Raw genomic sequence first — 17,339 nt, 5'->3', positions numbered from 1 at the left:
TGTGTGTGTGTGTGTGTGTGTGTGTGTTGGGGGGGAGGGGGAGGGGGATGTTTCTCTTTCAAGGAAGGAGGGCGCTGTTTTGACATATTTTCTCTCACAGGAAGTCTTCAGTTTGTAAAAATGTTTGAAAACAGGAAGACTTACCTCAGTTGTCAGGAAAAGTGAAAATAATTAACATAAAAGGAATATTAGCTGTACCTTTTTGCCAATTTTTCAGTATGTTTTGTTCCGTTTTTCAACTGCAGTTTTTTCTACTACCCACAGCATTTAGTCCAGTCAGTCTGCGAGATTTTGGCAACCAACCCACCAGAAATTGCAACATAATTTTTTCTTGAAAATGCATTTTAAAGTATAAATATATTTTTTATCATGAAGAAACACCTTTGGAGGTTCACTGTAGGTTATTGAGGTGGATGGTTTTCGTTAGTTATCATAAGATGTTTCTGCTTCGACGGTATTTTTTTAAAAAGATTTCACACAGTTTTTGGGATTATTATGTTGTCAATCGCTAGTGCAAATTTAAAGGACTTCGTGTGAACGCACGTCAATTCACGCTGTCCCAAGACAAGGATTTTATTCACGCTTTGAAACCAAGAAAAATGCAAAAAGGACGTTTATCAGATGACATACAACATATATGTCACCCGTTCTTGGTCAAACCCGGCTATAGTTGTATGCAAGAAACGGAGCAAAACAATTTCTCTCAAAGGGCCTCTGAAGCAACACATGACACACACCAGGAGAACTTAATGTAACAAAATAATTTAATGAACAAAAAATAAATTTCAACTAAATGTTCAATCTCATATATACTCTGTCAACAGACTTTAAAATATCTCATCACTAGAGGGCGCTGTAACCTCTGAGAACCCAACCCTCATCAACAGATACTACATCTCAAAAAATACATGTGTAAATACACCCGGTAATGATTCTCTCTGATATTGAAAATCATAAACACTGAAATATGATATCAAACAATCATCAATTCCCTTTTGGTACTATACGGATAGACTGATTACAGTACACAGGGTACAGGGTATAAATTACACTCAGAACTTGTAACTCTATGAAATGAATAATTGAATCGCAAAGTCCATTCAAGTTATTCAAACACGAAGCGCTCAACCTTACAGAAATTCTCTACAGTCCAGGCAGTAGCTGCGAGAAATTTCTTCCAGTTCTGATAACTGCAACCGATCATTGTTCAGTTCCAGTGACATTCCCTTGACGTTGCTGTATCACGAGGCAATGACGTCACTCATGGAACATTCCAGATCACACGTGGATGCAGATCCGCACAAACGATGGTCAATTTCCTTTCCACCAACCCTACAGATCACTACTTTCACAACAGACTAGTTTCACAGTCTTCCTGCAATCGTTTGGTCTCTCCTCTCTCAATTTGTAACAGTGCACGCTCGTGTACTCTTTCCCAGTGAACTGTTCTCACAAAGAAGCTATTGATCTAACACACTTGACGTATAACAGAGTCTCGTCATCCAGACAGTTTTCTCAAAGTTCTCAACTTTTGAAGAGGATGGGATATGTTCAGTTCTTACCAGAGTCTCTGAAAACTATCGTCGGCAAAAGTCATAACACTTCAACTGTACATGCACGAGAGGTAGAATCTCTGGTCCATCGATTTATGTGACTTTGGTGTCACTTTCGATGTCTACGCACTTCGATGTCGATCATGTACTTCGCCATTGAAACCCAACTCGACTCACACAAAGAAAAAGACCCTTAGCTTACTGATAATTAACAGCGTGGCATAAGGCACAAACTCTCTCTTATCATGACTAAGAAAAACTCAATAAAACCTGTTACTGTGGCCCACTAATCCAAGCACTCTGCAAGGAAAATATTGGAAAGCACATACTATAATATTAATATGCAGTAGTTACGGCATCATGTCAATTTTGTCTCGTGTATCAGCTTACACGGAATATCCATGACAGTCTCATGAGGGCGCCAAACTGACATATTCCAAGTAACTAAATTTTGAAACGGCCACATATACATGTTGTTACGTGTTTTATCTATGTTCTTGGTCACATATAACATTACAAAGTCAGTTCTAACTTTGAACAAGACGTTTAATAAACTCCGCCACTCAGCATGTGGTCGGCCATAGCAGCCCGACATGTACGCATGTGTAAATACAACTCAAAATGCAAATGATCAGGTCAGAGTTCATGAGTCCAATACAAGCTCCACTTTTAGCTTATATTGTTACATCTCTTTTCCTTTGAAAGAGAATTGAACAGAAAACTAGTGTTCTTTAGATTCGGAATTTAGAGTCCTGAAAATCACATGATGGCATGCAAAACTGTAAACTCCAACTACAGTCTATTTCTCAACATAATCTTGAAGGTGTTGAGATCTTCTGATGATTCTTCCAGATCGTGTTGTTTTCACTGGAGCTTCATCTGGGGTGCTGGCTGTTTTGTCTAGTACCTTTCCACTGTTGTTGTCCAACATTTCTGGAGATGGCTGTGAAGATGTGAATATGTCTTTCTGTTCACATGGTCCACTGATATCTACAGGCCTTTCTGTAGCAAATGGATCGGATCGAGGTACTTGGAAAATATGTCTCTCTGGTTTTCCTCAAATGTTTTTGATTACGGCGATATGTCCTGCCGTCCTCAGTTGTCACTTCATACGAACGGATATTGACCTGTCTGTTGACTTCTGCTTTCTTCCAATCTTTCTGATTCTTTCTGTCTGGCATTATTCTGACTACATCTCCTGGCTGTAGAGATTGTAGATCTTTGGCTCCTCTATTATAGTAGTAGGCTTGCCTAGCTTTATTCTTTCTAATCTGTTTTGCTGCCTTCTTTACTGCAGTAACGGCTGGTGTGAGAAGTTTGTTTGTAGTTGGCAGCAAAGTCTTTGTTCTTCTGCTCATAAGTCTCTGAACAGGACTGGTATCCATACCTTGGGTTGGAGTATTTCTGAAATCCAGTATTGCTAGGTAGGGATCTGATTGGCTAACTTTGCCTTTCTCATGATAGTCTTTGCAGATTTTACTGCGTTTTCCACTTTTCCGTTGCTTTGTGGATATCCTGGAGATGATGTATCATGCTCAAAGTTCCACTCTTTACTAAACATCTTGAATTCTTCTGCTGTTGTTTGTGGTCCGTTGTCTGAAATACATACGTCGGGTATTCCGTGACGTGCAAACTGGGCCTTGAGTTCCTCACAACTGTCTTCGCTGTAGTATCAGGTAGATAGTCAATCTCCCAGTAGTTAGAGAAATAGTCCACTGTTATCAGGTAATCTCTTCCATCGAATAACAGTAGATCAAAACCAACTTTTGACCATGGTTGTGCTGGAACTTCATGGGGTATTAGGGTTTCTTTCTGTTGACGCACTCCTGCTGTACGACATACATCACATTTCTCTATGTAGTCTCTAACTTCGGCATTCATGCCAGGCCAATAAAGACACTCTCTGGCTCTTCTTAGACATCCTTCGATGCCTATGTGTGATGAATGAATGCGCTGAAGCATGTCACATCTTAGACTCTTAGGAATGACTGCACTTTCACCTTTAAAGATGATTCCATTCTGGACACTCAATTCATCACGAACATGAAAACATGGCGTTATTTGAAAGGGTAGCTCTGCCTTGCATTCAGGGAATCCATTCTGTATCACGGACATCAGGATCTGTAAGCTCTTTTCATTCTGCGTATGTTGCTGTATATCTCGACATCTCGGCTCTGAGATTGGTAAACTGTGTACCATGTTGACTGTCTCTATTTCTGCTTGCAACCGGTCTGGTGGCTCATCCGTCAAATATGCACGGCTCAGGGTATCTGCAAGTTGCATCTGCTTGCCTGGGCGGTATATCAGGTTAACATCGTATTGTTGTAACCTCAGCAACATTCTCTGCAAGCGTTTTGGAGTGCTGTGTAACGGTTTTTTCAGTATTATTTCCAAAGGTTTATGATCAGACTGCACTGTAACTGGTCTACCGTAAGTGTACTGATGGAATCTTTCCATTCCAAACACGACAGCGAGCAACTCCTTCTCAATCTGGGCATACCTGGTCTCTGTGTCTGTAAGTGCACGGCTCGCAAATGCTACTGGTTGGTCATTCTGAATCAATGCTGCACCTAATCCTGTCTCTGAGGCATCTGTTTGCAGGACTAGATCCTCTTTCTGGTCATAGTATCTCAACACAGGTTGTGCAGTAACAAGTTGCTTTACCTCTTCAACTGCTTTATCATGGATATCTAACCAACACCACTCACTGTTCTGGATGGTAAGTTTTCTCAGCAGATCGCATACTTCACTTAGCTTTGGTAAGAGCTTTCTCAAGTAGTTGACAAATCCAATAAATCTCTGGATTCCAATAACATCTGTTGGCTTTGGCATCTCCACAAAAGCTTTAAAGTTTTGCTGGATCTGGATTGAGACCTACATCCGTAATGAAGTGTCCAATGAAAGGAACTTGTTTCAATCTCAGCTTGATATTTTCTTTGTTCAGTTTCAAGTTTCGCTCTCGACATCTCTCCATGAAAGCTCTTAAATTCTTATTATGACCTGTAATGGCTTCTTCATCCGTGTCTCCTACACCATGGAGAAGTATGTCATCTACTATGGACTTTGTACGTGTCAGACCCTCAATGGCTTGGTCTTGTCTACGCTGAAACTCTTCAGGTGCTGTAGAAATACCAAAAGGCATGCGCAACCACCGGAACCTACCAAATGGTGTGTTGAAAGTTGTCAAATACGAGCTTTCTTCATCCAGCTCCACATGCCAAAATCCATTCTTGGCATCAAGAACACTGAATACTTTTGCCTTTCCCAAATCTGGCAATATCTCATCTATGGTTTGTAATGGGTAGTGGCTTCTCTTAAGGGCTTTGTTCAGATCTCTGGGATCAATGCAGATCCTCATCTTCCCTGGCTTGAGAACTGTCACCAAACTTGATACCCATGGGGTTGGTTTGCTAACTGGGGCTATGATCTCTAATTCAGTCAATCTGTCAAGCTCATCTTTCAGCTGGTCTTTTATGGCAACTGGTACCTTTCTAGGCGGATGAACAACTGGTGAGACACAGGGGTCCACTTCTAAATGGTACTGCCCCTCAAGCAAACCCGTGCCTTCAAACACATCAGGATACTCCTTGACAAGTTGTTCCGCAGTGATTGGCTTTGTGCTATCGTTTTTGACGAGTGGCTGACTTGGCTGAACTAGTAGTATCTGGTCATGCTGGACCTTTACTAATCCCATCTGCTGTATGGCTCTGCTGCTAAGCAATGGGGTGTTAGCATCGTCCTCCACAACTACAAACTACAAACTCTGCTATGTACTTCTTTCCATTCTTGGGGTTCACATCTTCACTTTGGTCTGTCCTCGAGGCTTTAGAGTGTCTTGTTGTACATCGTGAGAAGTCCGCTCGACTCTGTCAATTTGTAGTCGTGCAAATACCAAGCTTGGTCACCGGTATAATGTTGCAAGTTGCACCTAAATCTAGCTGGAATTTTACTGGCTGCTTATCAATGAGCATAGTTGCATAAATCTGCTTCAGAAAAGGGCTTTCCGTCACTCTGTTGACTTGTACCTCTTCTGGTGATAGTGTTACTGACTGTATTTCTTCGTAATCTTCCTGGCTACTATCATGTATAGAGTGCACTTTTCTCTGTTTCCTCTGCATGCACTGCGATGCAAAATGGTTTGCCTTTTTGCAGTTGTGGCACTGCTTGCCATATGCTGGGCATTTCTCTTTATCTTTTCCGTGACGTTTGCCACAATACTTGCATGCTCTGCCTTGCTCTGGCTTCCTACTTGTCTCTTGTGCATTTGCCCACTTCTGTTTCACTGCATGGACTTCTGTTGGAACCTCTATAGTCTTTATGCTTTCTTTCGACAGTTCTGCTGCACGGCATATTTGTAGGCACTTCTCAAGATCAAGGTCTGCTTCTCGTAACATCCTTTCTCTCAATCTGAGTCATTATCCCACAAACAAGTCTATCTTTGATGAGGGACTCTTGTAGTGAGCCAAAATTGCATGTTGCTGCTAAGATCTTTAAATCTGTGACATACTTGTCCAAATTCTCATTGGTTTCTTGGCTTTGACTGAAAAATTTGTAACGTTCTACAGTTTCGTTCTTCTTTGGGTTACAGTAATTGTCAAATGCTTTGACAAGATCTTCAAGCTTGCGATCTTTTTCTTCACTGTCAAACTTCATTGTTTCATGTATCTCTCTACCCTCTCTCCCAATAAGGTATAGGAACAGCTTACATTTCTGACTTTCTTCTTTGCCAGCCATGGTTAGATCAACGTATAGTGATAGTTCTTCTTTCCATCTTTTCCACACCACTGCCAAATTCTTGGTGTGGAAATCCAGCATCTCTGGTGCTTTGATGTGTTCCATCGTATACAACTGTCTGCTGCAATCGTACAGTCTAATAGGAGATACTGGCAGATTCAGCGTGCGACGTGTTGCGGGTGACTGCTCTATGTTACACTTGGGCACCCTTAGCCTTACTTATGCACCATTCAACTCAATGCGTCTGCCAGGTTTGGAGTGATAATGAAGCTATTTATCGACTTCCACACCGTAGTTTGCACTACAACTGCAAAGACTTTCAAGCCTGTCTTTAGTGGTATCTTACGGTGCTCCGGAAAGAGTGTTTTTACTCACGTTTCAAAACTTGCTACCGTAGGCTGTCCTCGTTTTTGGTCACATATAACATGACAAAGTCAGTTCTAACTTTGAACAAGACGTTTAATAAACTCCGCCACTCAGCATGTGGTCGGCCATAGCAGCCCGACATGTACGCATGTGTAAATACAACTCAAAATGCAAATGATCAGGTCAGAGTTCATGAGTCCAATACAAGCTCCACTTTTAGCTTATATTGTTACACATGTCAATGCATACCAATACTTGCTTTTGTAATAAAAATCGATTCTACACAAAATGTTAAACTTTCACATACACATACATATTAAACTGTATTTTGACAAACATTGACAATATGTTATGCTTAGCGGTTAATGCATTTGTAAACAACTTGCAAATCATACAAGTACACATCCATGCGTACCAATGTTTCTGCTTGTATAGTTCAATTAACATATTCATCCATATATCCTATGAAGCAGATTGATTATTTAAGCAATCAAGCACAACCAGCGATGGTATACCACGAGATTTTGACCAGTTCACGACATATATGCACGAGCGATAGCGAGTGCATATATGAAGTGATCTGGTCAAAACCGAGTGGTATACCGTCGCTGGGTGTGATTTATTGCTATTATATCATAACAGTATATTGAACTTCTGGCGTGGAACGTCAAAAACAGATTTTAGCTCAAGCTGCGAGCTCGCGCGTGTGCCTGCCGTGGTATATCGCCAATATACCACGGTTCTTTTCGCGTCTCCACCAATCAGATTGCTGTATTTGTGCGATCAATATACTGGTATGATATAATAAATAATATGTGAAGGCTGGGCCGTAATGAATCGCCATAAACGGCAACTCGAGAAACCACTGAAGACACACTGCTGTCTTAGTGCACATGGCTGAAATTATTTTTACAACCTTCCATGCCCACTTGTCCGACAACTTTTCCTATATATGCCCAACAACATTTTTTCCTAAAATCCCAGCTCCCCACCCAATCAAATGGGCCACCCCTAAGTGGCATGTACAGGAATAGCGTCAACATGGGCACAGTATGAGATGCAAACGTATGTCTCTCTCTCTCTCTCTCTCTCTCTCTCTCTCTCTCTCCTGTATGAGAGCGCTATATTGAACTATTTTCTCTTACAAGAGAGTTCTTGTAAACCAGGAAAAACAGCGTTCACATGAAAAAAGGTTTGGAAACGGGAAACGGAAAACTTCCCTCACTTGTCAGGAAAACTGAACAAACATCACTGTATAAAAGGGACATTAGGCCAGACAAAAATTACAAAACGGAGAAATTTCAGCCAAAAATTGACCCACTTTGTGTCGTGATTTGCAAAATTCAGATGTCGCATCAACGTGTTCACAGAGCTCAGTGCAGACACACCGGAAGTCTCATTCAGAATCCCACACGCCCGCGAAAAACCGACAAAGTGTAGGGCGCTGGCAGCGGCGGTCCTAAAGCATTCGCAATGCAGAAGTATGAATGTGCCGAAATAAAAAAAATCCAAATCGAGCAAAATGAAAGCGGCGATTCCGATTGACTATTTATTTTTTATTTCTGGCCTTAGCTGCATCTTTTCAAGTTGGTTATCCTAAGGAAAGTATTACTTGAGTGTGAGTTTTCCGAGTGTAGACATTCTTGTTTAGCTTGATATTAGGATGTGAAAAACACGAGATGAATAGAGATTTATGCTCTCACGGATGTTTGGAGTGAGGTGACGATATAGCGTCCGAAAATGTTATCCTTCCTAAGGAAGCAGAGTGTGTGGGCGCTCTAGCCCCCCTCCCCGTAAAAAATGCAGTCGGAGCGCAAAAAGTTCCAAAAATGGCAGAATTTCATCTTTTTTTTCTTTTGAAATTCAAATACATAAACTTGCTTTCCAGATTTAGTTAATATTCAAGCATATAACTGACCTTTTCTCAACATACAACCACCTAGCAGGTCATTTTTGCCAAAAGCCTCCACAGGTACGTAAACTTTATCCCAATCAAAAACCAAGAGTGTTACATTCCTTGAAGAAGACATTTAGATACAAAACATTCAGTCATCGGCTCATACTATCGCCAAATTATTCTGGACCAAAAACAGGAAAGCATGGCATGCCTAAAACTATTTTGCTCCAGTAAACCTGTAAGGTTGATAACCCTGAGTGACCCTATGTCAATCCAAAGTCCAGACGATTGTTTGGAGTGTTGTTTGTTTTTTTCTTTCCCTGTTTAACTTTTTCCAATATCGGTGGAACCTTTCTGGAGATTCGTTCTCTTTCAGGCAGAGTGCTTTGGTTATCCACGAAGATAGTCCATAAAGAAACGATAAGAAAGGTCGGGAAACGGCGGTACACAAGTGACGGGGGAGCTTTTTTGAAATGTCGGGAAAGAGGGCGAACAAAGAATGTCAGAAAACACGGAGATGGTGACGGTTAGAATGCTGGATGCCAGAAAGAAGGAGACAATGTTAGGAAAAGGCAGCATGGAAATGGTGATGAAAACGATGTTATTGGGGGCGGGATATGTCGGGAAAGTAGACGGAGAAATAGTTGGAAGAGACGGCTGACTATCGGAGAGAATTGACTAAGATATAGCGAAAAGTGCAGTTGGATTGTGACGGTGAAAATGATGGGACAAGAGTTTGTCGGAAAGGAAGGGGAGCTTAGGAAGGGAAAAATGGAAAGCGGGAAAAGGCTACATTCTTTAAGAAGATATTAGCTTCGATACAAGCAGGCTTTAGCTAAACATTTTCTCGAAATTTCACGAGACAAAAGCAATACACAACGGCATGCTCCGGAAGCTTTTCTACTCCTGTGAACTTCTGATCTTGATGTCCCTAATCGACTAAATAGCAACTAAAGTCGACACATTTTTTTTTGTTTTTGATTTTCATTTTTGTTCTTCCAAATTTTTTCGATGTCAGTGCAACATTTCTGGAGATGTATTCACAGTACAGTGTTATTTAGGTCATTCCACATCCCCCCAACACTCATGACCTGAGATTAATTAGTCTAGAACATTCTCAAGGTCACTGTCCTTCACGACCTCATGACCTTGAATTCAATTAGTTATGTTTGGAACCTTCTAGAAGTTCAATTAGTCACAAGTGGGGATATTTTAGGGCAGTAATTAGCACATCTATAGAAGTTCTAGATTGTTCTTATATTTTCTTATATAACCATTTAGTGTGTACACTGGGAAGCACAGCTTGCAGTCAGACATTTGGGATCGTGTGTCTGACGTGTTACTTCAAGACTTTTGAAACTCCTGTAACCTAACCTAGCCTCTGTGACTCTTTATTTATTTTACACCCCATTACAAGGACGTATATCCCTCATACACACATGTTGTAATTAATTAGTCAACACAACTAATTATGCTAATCCGTGGGCTTATCAAGGGTTGGTCAACATTGCAAAGATAGAGATGTAAAAATTTTAGTAACCTTTCCTATCTTTCGCAATGTTGACTAACCCATAAGTCCCTGATAAGTCCACGGATAATTTGAGAGTTAATTTTGGTAATTAACAGAGTTCTAGCCAAACCAACAGTTAGGGATAGGAAAACAATTTAGTCTTTTGCTATTCTAAGTAAAGCAGTATTCTGTTAGAGTCTGCATTTGTGACATAGGTGTACAAGTTTTATTGTCAATTCAACAGCTAAGGATGGTATGTCCCTGCCAAGCAGAGACCTGGCTAAGTTACAGGTATACAGTCACCTGTAATCTAAATATGCCCATATATGGTCAAAGGGGCGTTCCTTGGTATTCAAACTGCCCATGTGAGGGCGCTGTTTTTAAAAAGCGGCCACCCGCTTAAAATCTGTGATTGGTTAGATTTCCTCTCTCCATGGTAACTATGGCAAAATTGGAACAGATGACAGTATACCTTTAACACAACTACTAATAGAGAAGGAACCTGACTCAAAGACAGGGGATGGAAATTCCAAGCCCAGAAGAATCCTGTCCAAGTCCATAATAATAACTAAAAAATGGGAAGAATTTTGAGTCAAATACTTCTGTCCTACCTTCCTAAGTATTTCCACTTCAGTATGCATGTCTCTTGGTGCTGAGACATATAACCTGAGTGTGGTAGATTGCACTGTTTCTGGAAAACTGGTCAGAGTCTGTGCCAATGTGGCTGCCACCGCATTCCAATCCTCTGAAACAATCAGGTCAAAGAGATAATCAGGAAATATTCAACTGCAAAAATTCTGAAAGAGAAATAATCTACTCTCACGTGTTAGTACCAGTATTCAGTGTAATATGCCAAGACATCTTACCACTTCAGCACGCCCAGAACACTGCAGCTAGAATAGTGTCACATACCAAAAAATTCAATCATATCACACCTGTTCTTATAAATCTACATTGGTTACCAGTTGTCTTCAGAATCCAGTACAAGACTCTACTCATCACCTACAAGGCACTTCATGACAGCACTCCAACATACATATCAGACTTAATCCACCGTAAACCTATATCCCGTACTCTCCGGTCAAATGACAAGGATCTTCTTCATGTTCCACAATGCAGACTGAAAACTTTGGTGAACGTGCCTTCTTGCGTGCTGCTCCACTTAACTGGAATAATTTACCCTTAGAAATACGGCAGTCTTCCAGTCTGGACAATTTCAAGAAGAGCATCAAGACCCATCTCTTCGAAAGAGCCTACTGACACCTTGCCATAACTTTGTACAGCGCCATTGAACACTACTTCGTAGTGGATACTGGCGCTCTATAAATTCTTCTGATTGATTGATTGATTGATTGAATATCTCAACTACAATGCAGAAGCAGAATGCACCTTGGGGACAGATATCCTCAAATTTTCACAACACTTTTCTGATCTACCCCTTGCATAGGCTTATTTTGAAGCTCTTGGACAAAATTAAATTTTCACTGGCTTATCTTTGTAAAAGTGAAAACTTTATTTTTTCTCAATAGAATTACAAGGGATAGCGGCCATTTTGAAATATAAATTTTTACTATAACCAGAACGGAAACATGAAATCATGTGTTGATATATTTCGGGTAATTTTTATTTCTGGTATCAAATTTTGCATGGTGAACGTTGATAGTTATTCATAGTTTTGAAAGAAAATGGTGGAAATCTTCCTTTCGGAAAGTTTTAGTTTCTCTACACTTTCTACATTGAATCCCTAAACTGTAATTTAATGCCAAGTAATTAGCATTTATATATATATAGAAATATTTTCTCGTTTATTAGATGTGTAAACAGGTATTGCCAATTTAAGCGAGTGACACAAGAACCGCGAAATGGTTTCATGTTGAAATAAACAAGGGACTTAAATTGGTAATCACCGACAGAAGTCTTTTTGTGAAATTGGTCGATTCATTAAACGGTGACTTTCCAATGCTCAATCAAAATTAAGCGGAGTGCTTTGAGTTGTCTTTTAACTTCGATAACTTAAAAGCTTTAATGCCCTGCCTCCCTCCCTACCTACAGACTTCACTACCTCCCTTCCTCCCTCCCTCCCTCGTACCGACCGACCTACCTACCTACCTACCTACCTACCAATCTACCTACCTACCTACCTACCTACCTACCTACCTACCTACCTACCTACCTACCTACCTACCTACCTACCTACCTACCTACCTACCAACCTACCTACCTACCTACCTACCTACCTACCTACCTACCTACCTACCTACTTACCTACCTACCTACCTACTTACCTTTTACATCTGATATTTTCAATTTCCGAGGTACCATGGTTCTCAGGGGTCCGTTTTTAGGACCATTACGAATTGTTCTTGTCCTTGTTGATCCAAAGGTCTTAAAATAGCATGTTTTTACATCATAAATAACTACTTTGTCACAAATTAACATAAAACAATATATGAACAATTTAATTGAAGCATTGTTTGTTTATTGTATATTGCAATTTCACAATACCATGGTTTGGAAAGGCCAGATTTACGGACCGTTACACATGGTTCTTGTTCCAATTCATCCAAAGCTCACAAAATACGATGGTTTTGCATCATAAGTGATTATTTTGTCACAGCCTTAAACAAATTTCATCTTACATTTAAAAATTATTTAAGAAATTTATTTGCAATTTTAGGATAAAATGGTCAACACAATTCCATCTAATGGGCTATTTGATATGGTTATTACCCTCAGTGACCAAAAGGGCTAAAACTGAAAGCTTCACTTACCTACCTACCTAGGCGAAAGGTCTCTAAATACCAAAAATATTTACCCTTTACTCTTAAATTAAGTAATATATGAACCGAATAAAAGTCAAATTTCACAGTGTCCGATTTCCACTACTTTCAGTATGTCACTGGGCAAGATCTCTCGCGTACAAAACCACTTGAATGATTTAAATTACAATTTGTTTTAGGTTAGGCTCCTATTAACGTAATTTTGACTGAATGAATTTACAATTTCAGATTGACTTTTAACATCGGAGACCGAACATATCTTTTATATTACACGTTAGAAGTGGTGAAACAGAAACACGATTGGAACTAATTTGGGATAATTGGATTTTCATATTTTTTAAATTTCTCAAAAGTGTTACGTGCCAGATAGTTGAATGTTGCAATAATACAAATTACTCATAAAAACAAGTGTGCAATGTAAAGAGAAAAGCAGATGAGATTACATTTGTGTAGATTAAATCGTCATTACTTCACCATCCAATTATCCCAAATTAGTTCCAATCGTGTTCAGAATAAAGTGTTCTGAAAACGCACTAGAATTCGCATTCATTTTTTTTTCTACGTGGGACCACAAACTATAAATTGATAACATTTGATGATATTTTCATGATTTTTGTATTGTTAACAAATGAATTGTAGTTCGGACTAGTATTTAGTTGTAAACTATAAATTTGACGTCATATACATACAGACTGTGTTTACGACGATGAAACCACAGGATTTCAAAGCATTCAAAAGTAATCATGCGATGTGCCTGATTGAATGCACGATCTTTCAAACGAAGATGTCGTCAGCTGCAAAGAGCAACTTACTCGCTTCTTCGTTAAAATGCTTTGCCGACTTAGATTCATTCGAAAGAGTGAAATGAGTTCTTCCTTTCATGCTGTCTGTCCATCACTGATTAGATACAGGCTAACTAGACTTCACTGCTCGGGAGATAACTTTCATATAGATCTTGTCCCCTCTCTGAGTTTGAACAATCCAGAATGGATGACGATGTCATCTTCTCTGATGTGGACGCTTTTCATGAGATCGACATTTTTGGATGAGTACGCTGTGCTAACTGGAAGGCAAAACAAATTTAGTTTAAATGAACTGAACGGTTAGGATCGGATAAAACGACAGAATGTTATTACCACTTTAACCGACAAACTTTGATTAGCAGGATCTCTAATATTTTCTTGGGTTTTGTATGACTTCAATATTTTTAAGAGGAGTAGATTGCAGAGCTCAAGTTTGTGTCTCGCCCGTGTGAGGGCGTTCTTGGGCACCCAACGAAAAGAATTCCGTCGGAGCGGAAAAGTCCACAATTGGCGACAATTGGTTTTCTGATATGCTGCCATGCTTATTTTTACTTTTGATTGAACTTGTGAAAGATGCATGATAAAACAGTTTGATACTCCTACGGATGTGTAAAGTGATTTGGAGGCGTTAACTTCAGAATATGTTGTGCCTCTCAAGGAGAAAGAGTGGAGTACTCGCCCTGTGAGGGCGTTCTTGGGCACCCAACAAAAAAATCCGCCGGAGCGGAAAAAGTCCTCATGACGGGACGCTCGCATCTAAAAAACAGTACACTTTTTTGGGCTCTTTCTGCACTGATAATATGCAATCTAACGTAGTTATATCAGATATAATCAGACATTACATAACGCTTAGTCAACAACTTCAGATACCAATAGCTTGGCCGGTACTACTTTATGCCAAGGTATTGTACAGTGAAGCGGCACAAACTCAATCTCGTGTAAACCTTGACAACAGTATTATCATTTCAGGACATCGGAATTTGTTCCTACTTTTATTAATTTGAAGTAACATATGACTTGTAGTATATTTATAGGTCCTAATCCGTGAAAATTGTAACCTCCACAAATGTAATAATCTCCACAAATGTAATATCAACCACAATTGTAATAAAATCAACCACAAATGTAATAAAATAGTCAACCATTAATGTAACAACCCGCAACCACAAATGTAATAAACAAATTAACCATAAATGTAATAAAACTCAACCATAAATGTAATAAACTTGAACTTGCATATGTGATCATTTGTTTATCAATGCCCTGAGTAAATAATAACTTTAATAAGACTAGTATAATGTTATTGCATACTTTCCTGAAACTAGGTTTCCTTTCCGAAACACAGAATAGAATACTTTGAGAACGCTATCAGAAAACGGCGAGGTACTGATCAAACCGTTAGATAATGGAAGTGGAACAGCAGTTCTAGACACTGATAATTACATAATAAGGAAGCGTCAAAATAACTCGTCAACCAGTGATACCACACAAAGTTTATGACAGATGACTCAGAACAAATAACAGAGAAATATAAAACCTTATTACAGAAACTTACGACACAAAACATGTTGACGAGAACAATCTAGTAAAAAACAATACGAACACTACCTTGAACACAGTAGAACAAAATTAGACATCCTGGCATCCCTAGTGAAGGAACAAACTTCAAGTGGGACAACATAGGAATACAGACAATCTATCGATTATTCCCACAATTTATCCACTGAAGACGAATTTGAGGCGATTGATTATGAAAGTACGACAATTTTCGAAAAAAACGGCATTAAAGGATCGTAGTGTTATACAGTCTCCCCCACTCTGGAGTAGAGACTGCACTGACACTCAGATTACAGCTGTGTCTAGCCATGGCCAATCAGTTCTGTACACAAAACAGGGAAACGTAAAATACACTTTCAAATATGCAAAACACACTAAACACAAACAATTAAGAAATGAATAATGTGTGGAGTTGCTTTCCTTATTACATAGATCAATATTTAAGGGTTAATTCCTCAATTGCAACGACAAAATAGATTTATTACATTTATGGTTGATAAGTATTACATTTATGGGTGTTTTTTTTATTACATTTATGGTTACCATTTATTACATTTGTGGTTGGTGTTTTTATTACATTTATGGTTGATTTTTGTTACATTTATGGGCGATATTACATTTATGGGTGCATTTTATTACAATTGTGGTTGATATTACATTTGTGGAGATTATTACATTTGTGGAGGTTACAAAAATTAGGGTACAATGTTCAAAGAAGTTCAAGGCGAACGATTATCTGTATGAATGAAGTGTGTAAGGCAGAGATGTCTTCCCTGTACACCCACTTAATCGCTATCTCTAACCACATATTGCAAACAGCTTACGAGATGGCAAATAACTTTAATTAGGAGCTCCATACCCCTTCAAACCCCTATTTCAAGGGGTGAATGTGCATTGAATATGCACTGTTTTTTAGATGGAAACGTCCCCTAATGTCAATTGGCCAACTTTTCCCATTTTTCCTTCCTAAATTCAAATAAATATACTTTTATTATCAGTTTAAGCTTATTTTTAAGCATATAATTGAACTTTTGTTACCATACAGCCGCCTACCACTGAGATCAATGGTTGGATGAAGAACCTCCGCAGGTAGGTAAAGCTTTATTCCAATAAAAACCTGAGTGTTGCGTTGTTTATAGGAGCGATTGAGCTTCAAAACTACCTGCATTGGCAGAATATTTTTCCTGAATAATGATTTAAACTATTTTAATACTATAAACTTGTAAGGTCAATGACCCTACGCACTTTGTGCTTGACAACCACGTATATAGCACCTGAAATGATTATACCATAGACAGACTACTGTACTGTAAACCTGAACGTCACGTATGGGGTAACGCCATCGCTCAAGGGACGGACCATTAGATCTTGGGAAGGGGGTGGTCAAAAACAGAAAAAAATTTCAGAGCAGAAAGTTAGGGAAAAAAAAATCTTCAAACTAGTTTTTGCAGAATAAAAAAATAAATAAGAAGACAAATGCTTAAAAAAATCTGCAAAAATCTTTAAAATCTTTGAACTTTTTTTAGATTTTACCGACAGGAAGCAACTTTCTGTATTTTTAGTACATCCTCCAGGCACATTTTTAATTTTAATTTATACATTTAGAGTGACTGTATCCCTTATAATGGAAATTGTGATTATCTTATCTTTTCAGGACTTTTGTATTCTGATCACTTGAAAATTATAAAATTATAGAGCCTGTTTTCTACTTGTTTCCTGCGTACAAACCAAGCAGGTACACTAGGTAAAACATTGAAACTACGGTATGGTTGTCAAGACAGAAAGTTATATTCGCCTTTTAAGATCAAGGTAAACAGATGCAGGTCACATCAGGTTCATTTTTTTCACAGCATTTTATTGCAATGATGAACGCAAGAATGGGTGAACAAGTAGAAACACATCAATAATGATAAAACAACATACCAAGTCATTATGTATTATTTTGCTTTCAAAAAGGCGTTTTAAATTCTTTTTTCTCAAAAAACAGCCTAAAAAAACAACAGCAACATATTTTTTTACATTCAACAATACACTACGTAGAATGCCATCTATCCAACAAATCCAAACACAAAACCACACAAAAGGGTTGAACTTTGAAAGTTTCTCGATAGCAAATACTGAATAAATCTGCATGAATAA

The sequence above is a fragment of the Ptychodera flava genome, chromosome 11 (genome assembly GCF_041260155.1).
Source record: "Ptychodera flava strain L36383 chromosome 11, AS_Pfla_20210202, whole genome shotgun sequence".
In the NCBI taxonomy this organism is placed as follows: Eukaryota; Metazoa; Hemichordata; class Enteropneusta; family Ptychoderidae; genus Ptychodera; species Ptychodera flava.
This window is presented reverse-complemented; position numbering follows the sequence as displayed.